Here is an 18,103-nt window from a genome sequence, read left to right as displayed (position 1 = left end):
ATCCCCGCTTAGTGCGGGTGTAAATGGCTCCACGTGGAGCGAGGCAGAGGGGGCTCTGGAGGGAGCCTGGGGAGGGAAGGAGATTACTTAGCTGAGGTTTATCTCCATTCCCCGTAGCTTACCCAGAACCCCTTGTAACGATTGCCTAGAGCTTGTGGTGGGTAGAATTTAGACTCCTGTTGGCTGTGTTGCGTATTAATAATTAAAATATATGGGACAATATGTCAGATATATTTAAAACAGCGCAATCTTGCTCGATTTTTATGGTATTTCTAAATTGATAGCCCCTGTTTTAAATACAGTGAAATCTGAAATAAAGTAACACCTACCATACTTTGCCATCTCATCCATTTTTAATTACCAAGAATACCAGGCCGTGTTGTCACAAGCAGCTAAATTATTGATGTGCGACACATTTTATTAAGCATAGCATTTCACAGGCACCGTCGTTAGGGGATGTAATTTTTCTGGGACTGAACTGTTAGGGCAGGAGGAGGAGCCTCCAAAAACACCTCCCGAAGATGGGGGGGGAGAGGCAGGTGAGAGGGACCTGCTATTGGCAGGGGCTGGTTGGACCAAATGACCTCGGAGGTCTTTTCCAACCCTAAGGATTGTGTGATTCATTCTGTTTTGCACTTCTTTTGGTGCTTGAGGCTCCAAGGAGGAAAAGCCCTCAGCTTCTTTGCTGCGGGAAGGAAAGGAGCTGGGAGGACAGGCGAGCAGACACTTTTCCATTTTTACCCTTGATGCTGAAGAGAAGTCTCCAAAAGGGCTGTAGGATCTTCCCCCAATTGCTCTGTACCTGGAGGAGGTACAAAGCCATCATTACAAAGCCTCATCCCTGCCTCGCCCCAAGCATCTCCAGCATCCCAGACCTCCAGCGAGGAGGTTTCCCAGCTAATATTTGTTCTATCAAACCATCCGGGAAAGCAAGGCACACAGATCCCAACCTCTGATGCTGCAGGGAGCCAGGAGCAGAAGGGGAAGCAACGAGGGCGGCGTCCCCAAGCACTGGGTACACGACCAACAGAGAGTGCTAGAGCTGCCCCATGGGCTGCCTTCCTCCTTCCAGTTATGCACACACGTAGAAATTTCTGGCCAAACGTAACACAAAAACCATAACAGGCACAAGGAGGACACGAGGAGGACAAGCTGGATGGAGCAGCTGATGCTCGAACCCAGCTGGACTTCCCCCATCTTGGCACCTCCGGGTCACTTAGGCACAACATCCTTGGCAACAGCCATAAGAGACCAGTTCCACTCTGCTGCACTGCCTTATCTTTGTTTTTTTTTTTCTTTGTTCATTTGTTTGGTGGAGGTGGTTCGGTTGGTTTTGTTATTATTACTCTAAATTTATCTTTTTTATTTATTTTGGGTATTACCGCATGGGCTGGCTCTGCTGGGCGCAGCTATTTCTCTTGCATACCTAAAGTTTGCACAAGCTGCCCTGGGGAGGTACTTTGGAAGCAGCTGCAATATTCATCATCAGTGCGGGCGGGTTTCTATTCCTTTAGCAGCAATCTATCACGCACCCTTTGATTAGTTGCTGTCTCTCACTGGTTGCCCTCAGAAGGGCTGGAACCCTTCTTTGCTGTCCTGGAGCTGGGGAAAATGTGGCACTTCCAGCCCTGGATGGAGGGGACAGGAGCATCCTCCCTGAGGCTCATCCCTCCCCTGCCGCCCCACAGAGGCACCGCAGCTGCCCCGAGCCCTCTGCGTGCACCGATCACCAAAAGAGCTTTTATTCCCTCCCGACAGGGAGGGTTGATTTAAATAAAAGTGCTTCAAATCAGCAAGCTTCACTGGTCTCAATACCATTTTCCGTTTGCACTCTTGAGTTACTGTTCAGCAGAAAGGCTTATTCTCATAGGTGGGAAATCATTAAAATGAACAGCAATTAAATCTTGCCTTTACACTCAATTCACTGCTTCTTAACCAGCAGTGCCTGCTGCACCTGTAGGCATTTAAGCCAGATACCTGCATTCATGCAGAGTCGGAATTTACCCTTTTTTTTTTTGCCATGACAATCAATGCGAATTGATGCCTTTACTATTTACTAAATGATTTTATTTTTATTTTTTCCACTTGTGTCAAACTGTATTTCGACAGAAGCTGGAACCGAATGCAAATTAACAGATCAGCATTTCATATAACTTTCTATTAGAGGTTCTTCATGTGTGCTAGGTAATAAAAATATTGTTATTAAAACATGCTTTGCATTTAAATCTGATTTACTATACAAAAGAATAATTATATGCAGTCAGTAAAATTGAGCTGATTGTTTCCAGTAAGTGGGGCTAAGACTACCCATATGTTGGAGCTAACAGTTAAAATCTTCTTGCACCAGGTTTTTATTCAGAGAATATGGAAGGAAAACCATGTTCCTGGTTTGGGGGTATAGGGCTTTGCTTTTGTGTGTGTGTGTTTTGGTTTTTGCTGTTGTTTTTGTTTGTTTTTGTTTTGTTTTTTACTTTTTTATTCTGATTTTTTTAATCTGATTATAGTAATCTATTTTTATCTGCCACATTTCCTATGAAGATTGCTTTGCAGACAGAACACACTTTGGGGCTGTCAGGAAAAGAGAATCCAACACCCAGATCTAGATGCCTTGGGTGTTTGCCCGCTCTACCAGCCAGGGCAGCTGCACCCAGGCCAAGAGGGATGGCAAAGGTGCAAAAGCACCTGAAACCCTAATATACGAAAATTAAACTTTAATAACTAAATTTAAATTAACTTTAAATTTAACTCTCTTCCCTCTGTGCAGTGCAATGCTTTGCAGAGCACCACCTTCACCCCCCCACCCCACGTTTCTCCTGCATCCCACCAAGGATGGGTGGACGCCGCGCACCAGGAAGTCCCCAACCTCTCTGCCCTGCACAGGCAGCAGCAACAGGGTGACAACCCCACACTTTGTGCTTTAAAGGTGACCAAAAGCCTCGTTGTGCCTTTCCCCGTTTGAAGTGGAGGTTGGAGAGGTTTCCTTTTTATTGCTGCAGCACCGCCAGGTGCTCGCCCATTGCCAGAGCAGGGGTGCAAAAGTGTGCCCAGCCCTGTGCCTCCACTGCTGCAAACAGCCACAGCATCTCTCACACCACAAGGAGCAAGAGCTTTGCTTTCCTCATACAAACACACACAAAACAAAACACTCTGTTGATGCATCGTTACAACACTGGACCAGGAGGAACAACGCCAAATTGCTAACGCTTTTTTGCAAAACCCCAGATTTTTCTTAAGAGGCCTCCAGCCAGCTGAGCCGCCTGCCCGAATCTAAATTTGCAGAATGGTGGAAACCAACGGGCAACCAAGGCAGGCAGCAAGCCCTGCTCTGCACTCTGCTCTTGCTATTGCACCAGCCTGTTGCTGCCTTTAAGCAACGGTATTGAAGTCTGAAGCTTTTTTTGCCAGGTCATCGAGATCTACCAGAAAAATAATTTGCATCAAAAAAAGAAGAAAAGCAACCAAGCTTTTGTGAAGGAAGTCTTCCTTCAGACCCCGTTCCAGAAGTCACTGGAGGCACGTGCATGTGCACAGCACTGGAGGAGTGAAGGGTGACCTCAGAAATCAATGCTGATCGTCTCGGAAGAGAAAATTAAATGGACAGTACAGCAAATTGGTTTGGACTTGAGTAACTGCTTAATTTATAGTGTCCTTTCAAGTAACACCCACAGAAACAGGGCTGGGAGGGAGCTCGGGCAGAACCTACAACCCAGGTCCTGAGCAGCCTGGAACAACATCCAAAAGTCACCTAGCTTGGAGACCAGATAGGTCTAGAAATAAAAATTAATTTCTGGTGACTTCAGTGTTCCCTCCCCTCCTGCTTAACTCAGCCCCTGAGCCCACAGGGGCACAAATGACCCTTTGGCTTGGTGCACATCTGGGGAAGCTCCAGTACCACCAAAACACGCCAAGCATCATCCTCCTCTCATCAGGAGACTGAACTCCCTGGTGAAAGGCACCACCGCAACACAGGACGTGGGAGAGATCACCCAAATTAATTTACAAGGAGGACAGGGGTCGTGGAGGAGCCCCTCATTTCCCTAGAGGCTCAACCAGACTCTAGAATGAACTAGGGGGAATCCAAGACCTCCTTGAGATGGAAATAATATCTCTTGCAAAGCAGTGAGCAAGTGAACAACAAGAGAAGGAGTTTATCTTAAAAGATGCTCTCCCAATTTTAATGAATCAAAAGGAGAACTCACCTTCTGCCCCCAGCCTTGGAGACCACCAGTCTTGAGCAGACACAGGGCAGATGTCAATAAGGGGGCGTTCTAATGCCCCCAGTGGGTGAGCTGTTTTTTTGTTTTTTGGTTTTTTTTTGTGGTTTTTTTTTTTCATCTCAAGCATTTACCAGTGAATTCTTTAAACTAATGGAAGGGGGATGGAGAAAACATCAGGACAGAGAAACAAAACCAAGAAAACCCCCAGCGCTGTTGGAAGAACAGCAGGTTTATTGTTTGCTTGTTTTATGAGGGTTACACTGAAAGATGCAGAACAGCGAATTAATAACATCTATCACAGCCTGTTAGGTGCAGGATGGGGCTCCATCTGCCTCTCCAAAACGAGAGGAGGGCCGGGGCTGGCTATGGAAAGGACAAACACCATGGGCAGTCCCCAGCAGGTTTTCCCAAGGGAGTTTGCTCAGGTGCCCATCTTCAGTGCAAAAAAAGCTGCTGCCGGAGAAAAGCACACAAGTAAATATGACTTCTTCCACCCCCCAAAAAAAACTAAATAATGAATTGTGTGTTTTCTAATTTCTGAACTCATCCACACCCATCACTTCTGGAGCAAGGATGGCAACCCCAGCCAACCCAACAGCAGCATGGCCACAGATGACCAAGTCCTGGCCCTTTGGCAGAAGGTGAGCTGCACCCGGAGCCCCCCTGACGGCTGTGGGGACACCCAGCGTGGCATGAGCCCTGCTGATCTTCCTGGAGCTTGCAGAAGTTCTCACTATTTCTGGGCAGAATTTCAAGATTCCCCTTGCCTCTGAGTCTCAGATAAAGGCTTTGATTGCTGTCCCTAAAGGGACACCTCCCATCAGCCAGCCACGTATCTGACCCACTTGCAGGTGTTGATGCCAGCAGCTCCTGTTCAGCTACAGGCCTCTGCAGCAGCCCTTTGCCGGCTCCGACTGCTGGAGCTCCTTCACCACTTCCCCACGTGCTCACAGCGACGTGCACGAGAGCAGCATTTAACTCCCGTGGCACAGAGAGCCCTGCCTGCCGCCTCCTCCAGCGGGGCGCCCGCAGGTAACTCACACAGTGCCCAGGGACCATCCTGGCTCTGCTCCCACGGTGATGAGCTCTGCTGGGGTACAGAAGGGTCACCACCAAAAGCGGTGTTTGGGTTTGGGCTTTTTTCACCCCATGAAAAAAATGAAGCCAGCAGCAGGGAGTATGTGATCGAGAAGAGCTGAAGCCAGTAGTGCCAGCAGATGCTCCACGCAGAGTGACAGCAGCCCTTGCACAGATCCCGATGCCCTAATTACCGCCTGCTCCACGCCAGCAATGCTCAGACTGCCCCCCCTGCATGCCCAGGGGCGGGACCTCTGGGCACCAAAGGAAATCTACTGTGGGAAATCTGCAAGAAACCCAGGGCTGAAACCACACCAGAGTGCCGACAGACACAGAAAAGCACCCACACAAGATGCGGAGCCGAGTCCCGGAGCACCCCATGCAATGAAGCTATGGGGCACCATATAAGAGGAAAAAAATACCCCCCATTTGCTGTACAAACAGATTGCAGTTGTGCTCATTACGCAGACTCACATCTCTATTCAGCCATAGCACATTAAATGCAAATAAAGGAGGAATAAGTGGTGGTGCCAGGAAGGTGGTGCTGGCCTCGGGGGCACTGCCCAGCACAGCACCACCATCCTCTCCTCCTGCCAGCCCTTTTATCACCAGCTTGCGTTCCCCTTGCACCAATGAAGCACAGCCAAACCAGACAACCCCCCCGAGGCCAAGCCCCACGGTTGGTTTAAAGCCCCACTGGTGGGTGATGCATCCCCAGACCCCACGCAATAGGAAAGGAAAGCTCCCAGCATTTGTTAGCAGGGGGCTCAGCCCCAGCACAAAGCTGCTCACGCAGCGATGCGATGGCCGAGCCCCCAGCCCGCCTCCCACCTCCGGGTTGGTGCTGTCTGAACAGACAAAACTCCAATAAAAAATTAGAAGTACCAGGGCTTTTAAATTCAGGAGCACTCTCCACTTCCGAGCTCCTCGGCTCTGACAGAATACTGCAGTTCTCCAGAATTATTTTTTATCATAATTTTCCAGATTAATATAGAATCAGGGAGATCTGCTTTCAAATGCCTATTTTTTTCCCCCCTCCTTTGAAAGTACAGTCCCCTAAGCTAGCTGGCTCTGACTGTTTGAAGTCTTTGTTTTAAAATTAAGCTCTCCTTCATATAGATTTCAATAGCTACATCTCTATGGCTCAGGTGAGCCAAGAGCAAAAAATAACCCCAAGGTCCCATAGCAAAGTAACTACGCTGGGTTTTGCTTTGTGCATCTGAAGAGGTGAGAAATAGCCTGAACTATGCTTGGGGAAGAAAGGCAGCATCTGGTAGTGCTAAAAAAAAAATAGAAAAGGCAGCAGGGAGGGCATCTCCTGCACAACATCCACCTCCCAGCATCAGCTGGGCAAGAAGAGGTGTGGGCAGGAGGAAAAAAAAAAGTCAGCTCACTGCAGCAGGCACTGCTGGGGCAGAAAGAGAGGATTCAAGGAGTCTCAGGCAGCCCAGCTTACTTTATTTTATCCAACAGAGCAGCAGCAAGTCAGGATGAACAAAATCCTTTCTACATGGCAGCGCCCTCAGCGCACAGCAATGGGTTAGAATAGATTCTTAGATTTAAAGTTTTCCTTGGGTTGCTCAGTCCCTTGCACAGGTTCTTTTGGGTACTGTGGTATCCCGGCAAAGACAGCTTGATGGGAAAATGAAATCACACAAACTCCTGTAGGTGGAGGATGGCCCACAGGGAGGGACTGGGCCCTGGATGGGGGGGAACTGGGCTCAGATCTTTGGTTTGCCCCAGATCCTCTGTGCAGCCCCGACCACACCACTCAAGTTTTCCTTCTTACTATTTGCAAAGATAATTAAACTTTTCTACCTGCTATGGACTTTGTGGGCGTGAAGACTAGAACAGTGAGGAAATCATGCATTCAATCTTTCAGAGATGATATTAGACCATGGACCTTATTAGATAGCCTCAAAAATGCCAGACTGTCCTAAGAGTGACCTAACATCAAACACGTTAAAACAGTAAGTTGAGCAATGACCAGCCCCAGCTCCCAGAAAAGCACAGAGATGCTGTGCCCTGCAATTAAAAAACCCCAGTAGCAGTGGTCAGTGAGCTATCAAAAAAATAAATAAAAAATAAGTGTTTAGAGTCATTTCAATACCACTTATGCAAAGACACATAAATGGCTCAAAGAACAGCCCACATAAAGCCAATAAACAAAAACTTTCCCCTTGTCCTGGTAATTGCTACAGTTTCATACAATAAGCCTTATCACTTTGCTCACCCTTTGCAGTAAAACACATTTAAAACGTCCACGCACAGCGAAGCGCACTAAGTGCTTTATTATTATTATTTTCCTAGCTTTGGGGTCAGGGGACAATGAGAAAAACACCTGGTCTTCTGTTTCTGGGCCTCCCAGCAGCTACAAGGAACGGGGTGGCACCGCAGGGAAGCCCCACAGCAGGGTGAGCAGGGCTGGGGCTCCAAAAGCAGATCGGGATGCCAGCATCCAGCAACTCCCGGCTGCTCGCATTGAGGGAGGATTTATTTACATTTAAAAGCTCCCTGCTACTGTCAGGGATAATGCACACACACATCACACACCCCCTTTCCCTGTACAGCCTTACACAGAGCCCAGAGGCAACACCACAGTCAGCTTGGAGATCAAGGATCACTCCTAATGGAGACGGCGTAACAGAATTTACTTAATATTCTTCCTGGATTCAAAATAATAATATTGTCACCTAAATAAAAGGCAAGCGTTCATTTGTATGTAAAACAGCTGGTTATATCAGGCCTATTTACGTCTGCTCTGCCTGCCAGCTACAAAGATTTATGACTGAACACTCAAGGGACCTTTATATATCTATCCAAATTCATGCCTGTTTTTCATTAACCTGTGTACTGGCATCTTGTACAACATGGCATGAAACAATAATATAGATTTTTTTTCCCCCCTTCGCTATAGAGGCGTCAGAGGAAGAAAAAGTTCTTGCCAATAACAGTGATAATAAACACACCCTGAGATGGTCTGTCGTGCTTAGATATTTGTTATACAACACAGCACGCACGTATATGTGGGTGTAGGCACAGACAAGCCCCAGATACACGTATGTACACATGCACACAGGTGTGGGGGGCTTTGGGCCCCCTTTACCCACTCCTTCCCTCTCCCTTTCTCCCCCAGCCTTCCCACCTCCCCACGGCTCCACTCTTGCTCTTCTCACAGCATCTCCCTGGTGACAGGACAGAAACAGCTGCAATAAATTACTCCGTGTGCTTTTTCCATTACATATATTTTTTTTTAAAAGTGAAAGTCTGAAAGACAGAAGTACATTTGTATAGAGCAGGAACAACCACCTTTTTAACCTCAGGAAAATTACTGTTGGATGAAGGAGGTGAGAAACAGGAGGATGCAGAACAAAACGCAGCTGCTGTGCAGACAAACAGCAGCAGAAAGTCTTATCTTGAGCATTTGTTTTCGGCTTTTTTTTTTTTTTTTTATTTCCCCTCCCCGTTATCACTTAGGCTGGCTATATTACTTCCAAGATGATGCTCTAGCCCAAAGCTGCACCAAAGAGATTTCCTCCTGACGCAGAGGAAGGGAAAGGGAGAACAGAGAGCCCAGCTCTGGCAATGGGGGACACAGCCCCGGGATGTGTCCCCATGGGGCCACGTCCTCAGGGCCCCCAGCCCCTGGCCGAGGCTGGGCAGAGCGGCCAGGACCAGCCACCTCTCGCTGCTCCATCCTGCTCAGCCCGGCAGGAGCAGCTCTGCCCAGGGGCTGCCCCTTCCTGCCGGCTCCCCACGCAGACCTGGCTACTTCAGAGCATTTCTTCCTGCCATGAGGGGTTGTTTTGCGATGGGAAGAGCACACCGCCTTCCCCTACGGCTGTAGGAAGAACTGAGATGATTTTAAGGCAGTAAGGTACATCCCGAGTCCAGGGGACGTCTGTAACTCAGACCCCATCACCTGCTGTATTACAAAGTTCAAATTCTCTACTTTAAAAAAAGAGATTATTCTTCTTTTCCACTAAGAATTGCTAATATTTGTTCTTTAAGGGGTTTTTTTTTTGGTGGTGGTTGGGGTTTTTTTTTGGAACAGCAGAGCACCCAGGTAACGAGGCATGCGTGTCCCTGCAGGCACACTCCCAGCCCTAGATCCTCACCCTCTGCCCCACACGCCCTAGGAGGGCCGCTGCTGCCATCCCTCACCCCCACACTGCTGCCAGGGCAGCCAGGAGGCATCGCGCCCCAGCGAAGCACCGTGCCTTGTCACAGCGGTGACAGCTTCCTTCCCCACCCTCTGCCTCCTGCCCCGCTCTCCCAGGCCATAACTGAACCTCTCAAGCAAGCAGTAAAACAAATACGGAGGCTGGGTGGAAAAGCTCAAGCATAAATCTTTGGCTTTTTTACACGAGAGTTTATTCCCTCGCATCCTTGTATTTTTGCGTTTAATAACACTTGCTGAGGTGGGGTAATCAATCTTAAGCGAAGAGACAAGCCTTTCCAGGAGCAGCAGTGTCCCTGCAGTAGCTGCTCCTGTGCCTGAAATTCTCATAGTGCCCTGATTTTTTTCCTAAAAGCAGCTCCTTGGAGTGCAATTTTCAGCAGGCCTTCGTCCCACACTCCTGCTCCATGGATGCAAACTAGCTGGCTCCTATACAGCGACGTGGATCAGGCCCTGCCCTGGCTCCCACTGAGAGGCCTCTGAGCATCCACACCTGCCAGCACTCGCTTACAAGGGCTCGATGTGCCGGCACTTCTAAGTCCCAGCAGCTCTCACGGAGCCAGGCCCAGGCTGAAGGGCAGCTCAGATGACTCCCCCCACCCAGCCCTCCTCTGCCACGGGAAGGTGCTGGTGGGACCTCACCCAGCCGCCCATCCCAGGCAGGGTCAGCAGGACGTGGCCCTGCCTTCTCAGGGATGCTCGTGTGGCTCCAGTTAACGAGATCATTGCCCAGGAGGTCTGGCAACTCATTTAAGTTGGGAAAATTGAGTGCTGCGTCTTCCCTTGATAGACCTCCTTGCTCCGCGAGCTGTCAGAGCTCTTTATTTGCCACCTATCACAGAATATGGTATTTTGTACACTAACTCCTAGAGACTAAATTGGGCCTCCAGGGGGAACTTCTTCCTGAAATTTAAGTATTCATTACACAGCGAGCCTGCACGTACGCCCGTGCTTCCTTCAGCAAGGCTGAGGATGTGAGTGTCAGCAGGTCCAAAATCCTCCTGTGCTGGTAAATACCACCCTATCACTAGGACAGCTGAGGTGGGGAAAAATAAAATAAATAAAAGTCTCCCTGCCAGCCACTTACCCTGTCTGGGCATCAAAGCACTCACCACCACCCCTGCCTGGCTCAGGACAGCTCGGTCCTGGGACCACAGGCAATAAAAGCATCCCGCACCACCTGCACATCGCCCAGTTGCTCACCCAGACTGCCGGCTGTTAGGGTCAGAGGTGTTTCCCCTCGCCCCAGACAGCCCAACACAAGGGATGCATCATGCTCCTCACCCCGCAGCAGGGCTCTGCTGGGACAGGCAGGCACTCCCCGGTAGGCTATGCTCAAAGTGTTAGGCATAGAGAGCATCAGATCCCATGAGACTTCATGAATTTAGCAGCTAGTGCACCATTCGTCATCACGCTTTCATCAAGAAAGCGATGCCCAGGGCAGTATGATCTCCTAGCACCAGGAGAAGCAAGTCCTACCCCCTAGCAGGCACTGGTAGCAGTGGGAGAGAGCCGGCACCCGAGGACATGACAAAGCACCTGCCTCCAAGAACCACGGGGTTAGCATTTTACAAGTCCCATCCGCAGCCTTCTCTGCTGCTTCTCGTGTACGGCAGCACCTCCAAGGCTCGATAATGAATGTGCTGCACTGTTCTCCGGTGCAGCTTTCCAGGTACACCGAAAACAGTGATTTTCATGACTAAATGGATGGAAGAGTTGCAGAACATGATGTCAGCTTGTTAAGTGCCTCATCTCGGAGTCGCACACACAATTATTCTCTCTACAAAACTCAAAAGCAATCCATCAATTACTGTCTTCTTACCCTACTTGCTTTTCTATTATTTGGTACTTTTAAAATATTGTATTGTATTAACTACACGGAATTTACAGCACACACACTGATTTTCATTCATCTTGCTTTAGCTGAGTCTAAAAAGAGAGACCAAGACAGTACCTCCTGCCACCAGACAGGCATGTGCCATCACTGGTGGCACCTCTGAGCCCTTTGTTAGCCATCGGTGGCCAGTGAGTGGCCTGCAAACACCTGCACAGAGCATCCACAAGCAACAGAGGCTTTTGTTGTGCGAGCATCTACAGAAAACACCGTAAGGATGCATTGAGACCACGCTGCACGCAGGCTGGGCCATCTGTATTTGCCCCTTCAAGGGGAAAAACACCCTATGAGGGAACAAGAGGGAGTGTTCGAAGGGGGGGGATTAGCGAGGAAGCCCCCGACTCTCGCTTGTGCTGTGCAGCCAGGTCTGTGCAACCCAGCACCAGGCTGCTGCATGCACAGAGGGCAGTGGTTTCACCCAGCCACGTGGGGACAGGAGGTGGCTGTCCCCAGCAGCCGCCCCACGTGGCATCGTGTCCCCACGGTGCCACCCTGCACCCTTACAGCCACACATCTCCCCCCCGCCCCAGCTGCTTTCATGCTCCTAGATAGAAAGCCATTGTTGCAGGTTAATGCATAATTAAGCACGCAATTTGCACGCACAACAACGTGACATATTCCCCCAGTAAGTAAATATTTTTAAGTGGCCACAGACAAATGAGACAAAGCAGAAAAAGTCTGCTGCTCTTGAATCCTCCCACCCAACTTCACATGGCTGCTGCCTTTCCCAGTGCTTCCCCGGTCCCAGAGCCACCAGGCAGCTCGGGACACGACTGTGAGAGTGGGGACAAGAGGCCCTACGGCTGGGCACCACAAGGCAGCAGGACTGACCTGCGAAAGGAGGCTCAGGGCAGGCTGAACACACCTGCAGTGACCGCCTGGGCACTGCACCCACCAGCAAAGGTGGCCGTGAGCTGGCTGGGAAAGGACTGTATCAGCCTCCATCAAATGGTCTTCGTTTTCTTTAAAAGAAAAAAAAAAAAATCTGTTCTTTGGTTTCCTGGCATGCATCCCCAGCCAGAGTGCATTGGACTGGGGCATTCGGCACTTTGATGGCTCCTCACCAACTGAGAAACTCCAGCAGGGAAGGTGCTAAGGGACACGCAGCTCCCCAGGCACACGGCGGTGACATTTGCTGGAGCCTGAGCAAGGCGGGAGGATTCCTGCAGGTCCCAGCCACTTCCAAGTCCAAGAGCAGCCAGAGCAGCGACTGCCCTGCCTCGCGGGGAGCTGCGAGCACGCCTGCTAATGGCACAGCTGGGTGTCAGTGCTCCTTCCTCCAGCCCTGTTACTGCACACCGTCATTAGGTGGAAGGGGACTGGGGAGAACTGGGAGAAGGTGGTGTCTTTTCTCTCCCGTGTGTACTCAGGATTAAATTTAGAACACATTAATTACATTTGCATACGCCTGAAAGCTAGCAGGGGAACGAGCGAGCATCCTGAAGGCGACGGAGTGCTAAAAGGAGGTATTTCATCAGGCGTTTCGTTGCAGGATGGGGCGATGGGATGGGGGCTGCTCAGGGACACAGCTCTGAGCATCACTCCAGGACACAGCACTCAGGGCTCGTTCCTCTGCAGCAGCCCGTGGCAGTTCCCTGCCCTCTCAGGGGAACACCCATCCTCAGGTCTCCTCTTGACCAAGAGGCACAGGTGTCCCTCATACAGCTGCGCTCCCTCACAATACCGAGGTTCTTCCTTCTCTCCAGAGGTCTCCAAGACCAAGAAAGCCTGGTGAAAAACCTTCTCTATACCCAGCTGAGGCTAGATCAAGCTCATGTCCATTTCAAAGCAATTCACCTTCCTGCTCCCTCTACCACTTCTCGCCCCTCAGCATAAACTCAACCCTCAAACACTTCCCTGGGGAAGAGAAACATATAGCAGAGGAATAAACCAGACAGTTTTATGTCTGTGTCCACCAGGTGGGAATGTCCACATGCATTCAGCAGGCCCCTCTCTAGCATGGTGCACACCGAGGCCCTCCTTCAGTGCTCCACAGAGGAAGAGGACCGTACCCCATCCAGCCTCCTGCAGTGGCCCCCTGCCCCAGGAATGCTCCTCGGCACGTTTTGGGCTCTGCTGGGTGTCTCAAACACTCTGCAGCAAACAGCACTATACTTCAAGTAATAACATGTTGAAAAAAAGAGATTAAGTCTAGCTCCGTTCTAGGGAGTTTTTTGGTTGTTTTTTTTTTTTTTTTTTTAAGTGCAGGTTAAATTATAACTTCTAACAGATATAATAAGGAACATAACACTTGCACGTACTGGGAAGGCTGCTGTTCTTCCTTAACCACTGGAGAGCTGCTTGGACTGAGCCCCCTCCCAGCCTGTCTCCGCACCCAGGAGCGACGTCCGCCCAAGCCCTGCACCCCCAGGGGGAGAGCCAGGAGCACACAAAGTCCCCCGGTGTGCTAAAGGACATTCCCCTCTCAAGAGGGACACGGCCCATGATCTCTCATCATAGACACCAGAGGGTTAATTGCATTAATAGCTGAGCAGACGCAGGCTGGACTAGCTGAGGTCCCTCCAGCAGCATCACAGCCCTGCGGGAGAGGACCGAGGGTCCCAGCCCCACCTGGGCATGCTCCTGCAGCAGCATGGGGAACCAGCTTGGCACAAACCTTGCAGGAGCACTCGGTCTTCTAGGTTGCCTTATTTTACTGAAATGCATACCCCAAGGCTGTAGAGGGGCAGACTGGCTGCTCACAGGTCAATTTTGAAACTTCATTTTTGACTCTGCAAGTTAAGCTATTGCTGGTGCAAACTAACACCTGATCCTGCTGGAAGGGGGTGGCTCGAGGAGAGGTTTCTGCAGCTCTCTGTGGCTGAGGGCCACATCCCACCCTCAGCTCCGTTTCTGGGGTTGCCACCCTGGTGCATGCAGCTTGGTCTGCTTTTCAGAGCAAAGTCAGGCAATGGGCTGCTGGCCACAGGCAACGCAGGTCTGCACCAGACCCAAATCCTGCTCAAAAGTTACCTTTGCACCACTGTACCATCTCCATAAATGAGGTAGAAACCTGTGGTTTGGGTAACACTTTATACAAGTGTACAAGGGAAAATTTTCCAAGGAAATACAAGTCGACACATCCCTGCCTGCCACGTGAGGAACCTGCTCTTCAAGCAGAAGCAAACTCTGTGCTTGCTGCGCATCTTGTCCTTTCCCGAGCTCTTCCACTTCTCTTGAATTTTGTGCAAAGCAAGAAAGATGCGAACACCCCCACTTTTTGACCTACATTCATTTATCAAATTGTGACTAAAAATAGATCAAGCTACGCAGAAGTGGTTTAAAGAGTTTTTGCACCTTCTCTCTTTTACCTTCTATTTTAAGGCTGCTCTGGCACATCTCCAAGCCCTGGGTAAGGCAGCAGAGAGCCATGGGGGTGTACAGGGGAGAACACGGCCCTTGCATTAGCAAGGGCTCCAGCTCAGAGCCCAGGCCCCAGAAAGAAGTGGGGCAAAACAGCTTCAGGAGTGGATCAACACATCCCAGAGGCAGGTTTGGAGTGAACAGCAGTGTTTGGGTGGGGGCCCTGCTTCCCTCCAGGCTCAGCTGGGGCAGGAACAATCCTTAACCCCTGCCTGCACCAGGGACATAGATGGTATCTCATTATTTCTTGGTAGCATGGAACTTCTAAAGCTGGCAGAGGACAAATCTCTCAAGTCACAGGGTAAGCCACCCCTCAGCCCTGGTGGCATTACAGCATCCCTACCCAGGCCCTGGGCATCCAGAGCTCTGTGCAATGAAACACCTCTCGCAGCGTAAGGCAAGCTTGGCGAGCTTCTGGATGCATTTGGCAGGAATCAGACGGGGATTTCAGTGAAGGAGGAATTTTATGGTGCCTGCCCAGCTCTTGGAGGCCAACCCACAGCTCAGTTTCCCAGTAAATCCCTGGCAGCAGAAACCTGTATTCTTCCTACAGAAGAAAATCGTCACCTTAGCAAAAGAGCAGAAACAGGAGGATCACCTCTTTGACCATGCTCTGAGAAGTAAAGCCTGTGAGCATTTGGCCACAGAGACCAGAGGTAACGTGGTGAAAAATCAGGCTATAAACAAGTACTTTTCAGGGGAAGAATTACAGAGCTGTGCTTGTGGGCAGAGGCCCAGGAGCTGTGGTTAACTCATCGCTGGTCTCCAGGCTCCCCTCAACCCCTGCAGGTGGTTTTGCAGCTGGTGGCAGAGCTCAGGAGGAGGACGTCAGCCTGCAAGGGGGCACGGAGGAGCAATAAAGCCTGCAGCGATCCCACACTTGTACTGCAGCAAAGCACCCGGCCCGCCCCCCATTGTGGCTGTGCTACTAGGACACGAAACCTTCCCCTATGGTTTCAGGCACCTGGCTGTTATCCCCAGCTCTTGGTCTTCAAGAGCCCTGGGGTCTCCCACAGGGACGGGGGTCTCCAAGCCTGTTGCCTCCCAGGAGAGGGGTTGCCTGCTGCTGAGCACAGCCGCAGTGGCCACTCTCAAGGCTGGTCACAGCCTTGGTGCAGCCGTGAAAATCACAGCAGGTTTCCCCAAACAGCACCTCAACACCCCAGCTAGAACACCAGCGTCCCACCTGAATGTCTAACCATGCATTGCAGAGCAATATCCCCCACATTATTACAATACTTATTTAAAGTAACCAAGCCAGACGCACACAGTGCCTCACACAGCGTGCTGGGCTACTGGGTGCACAGAGCAGCTGCTGAGTGCTGGCTTCTCATCACCTCATTGCAATTCTCCTCCAGCTGCTTCCAGCTCTCCTTACCTCTGTTCTTCATCTTTATTGTCACATTCTGTGCTTCTTCAGCTCTTTCCCCATGGTGGGTCCCAGCCCCCAGCAGTGGCCATGTTGCTGAGTGTATCCCAGCAGCCTCTGGTGCTTTAAAACTCTGCCAGCAGCTGGAGTCAGGAGGCACAATCTCTCTCTGAGCCCTGGAAATCAGCTCCTGACTTAGGATTTTTAGCGATGAATGGGAATGAGCAGCTAACCCCTTCATCCTCAGAGGCTGCAAACAGCAGCAGGAAAATAAGGAGAAGAAACCTGAGCCAAAGCTTTTCCCTGCTTGGGCAGCTTCCTCCTTCCAGGGAGCAGGGGCCGCACAGCACCACAAGCAGTCACTCCATTAAAAGGTATCAAACAAAAATCAGATGTTACAAAATCTGGCCTGACCTACCTGGGGATAAAACACCAAGGAGCAGCTGCAGGAAGGCAGGAACCAAGCAGGGCTGGTTCTGGGATGGTGACAGTCCCCAGGAACATCCCTCAAAATGAGGCAGCTCCAAAGGCAACCACAAAGCACAACCAAGCACAACCCAGCCGGGGCAAGGAGCAGAGCTGGGAGCTTAAATACAGCCCCAGGCCAAGGGCTGGAGGTGGGTGGATGGCAGCAGGCCCAGGTGAGGCTGATCAGGGTGAGCAGAGCCTGGAGAGACATGCAGAGCTCCAGGAGACATCGTCTTCGTGGTCCTGAGGGCTTGTGCCCGTTCGCTGTGGTGCTGGGGCATCGCTGCTGTCTGCCCAGGCTGACAGGGCCGAGCACGAGCTGTGCAACGTGAACCTCACCCGACCCATGGCACTTGCCATAGAGTGCATTTAAAGGTGATTTAAATGTGCACACGCATTTAAGGTTCCTGCAGCTGTATAGACCAGGAGGGCTGTGTGCCCATACCTCCTCCCTGGAGCCAGGGTACCACCATCATGGGGGGCTCTGGGAGAACGTCCCAATTACACCCCAAACCTCCAGGTCTGGGAGCTGACTGCTCACCCGTGAGCTCCCTGTGTAAGTTGTCCCCTCTGGTGTTAGACACCATGTGGCTGAAAGCATCCCCTCGGGAGCCCTCTCCTCCGGTGGGCTTGCCTTCGTGCTCAGCGCTCCCACCCTTGCCAAGCTTTGCTACTCTGGATTTCTTCTCCCTTTCACTTTCTGGGCCCTGTGAAACTCTTCCATAATATGCAGCTGTTATATTACAGGCTGCATATGTGGGGAAAATAAATAAATAGATAAATAAATAAATAAAAAGTCCAACCTCTCGTCTGACAGAAAATAACTAAATAAAAGGAAATTAAATGCTCCAGACACAGAACAAAATGGCTTTCATGGGGATGGCAGGGTCTGGGCAGATCCAGAGAAGCCAGCCCCACTTCTCTGGTCAGGAAAGGGTCGGCAGGGGACAGGGCTGGTAGCCCAACACTCTCACGGACCAGGCTCGAAGCAACCCTGCAGCTCTTGATGACGGCCAGGGAATATTAGAGAATACTTTCTTTTAAAGGCCTTTGGGTGCTTTTAAAGGCTCTAATTCATTAACCTTTCCTTGGCTGAGGCTAACAAATGGATATCCGAAAATTCAGAAAGCAATTAGACAAAACCACGGGCATAGATAAATAAATAAATCTGTCAACGTGGGAGGCTGCTCCAGGTCCTGCAGCAGCTCTGCAAAATGCAACCCATGCATGGGCATCGCAGGCAGGCAGGGATTCCTTCTGCGCCCATGCAGACAGAGTTATGACAGATATCTTCAGGCTGGGAATCTGTTTTCCTTAAAACAGGAGAAATACGTTTCCATGTAGGCCCAAGCTTGAATCCTAAGCAGCAGCAGGTAACAGCAACAGCCCCAATCCTGCCTGACAGAGCTCTGACGCACAGCACCTCTCCAAGGAGAGCCTCCAATCAGCACTTCAGCCATAAAAACAGGAGCCCAGGAGCGGTGCTGAGTACAAACGTGAGCTCTCAGCCCTGATCCTGGGCACGACAGCAGCAG

The 18,103-nt window shown here is 50.6% G+C and overlaps 1 long non-coding RNA gene across 1 annotated transcript; it reads right to left on the bottom strand.

The window, feature by feature from the left end:
• Window positions 1–334: 334 nt before the first annotated feature.
• On the bottom strand, window positions 335–16,647 carry LOC121079078. Its single transcript, XR_005824856.1, has 2 exons — window positions 16,519–16,647; window positions 335–802 (listed from the first exon to the last, which is right to left on the bottom strand). It is a non-coding gene; the product is annotated as an uncharacterized LOC121079078 (long non-coding RNA).
• Between the last annotated feature and the right edge of the window lie 1,456 nt (window positions 16,648–18,103).

This window comes from Cygnus olor, chromosome 16 (genome assembly GCF_009769625.2).
Source record: "Cygnus olor isolate bCygOlo1 chromosome 16, bCygOlo1.pri.v2, whole genome shotgun sequence".
NCBI lineage: Eukaryota > Metazoa > Chordata > Aves > Anseriformes > Anatidae > Cygnus > Cygnus olor.
This window is presented reverse-complemented; position numbering and strand designations above follow the sequence as displayed.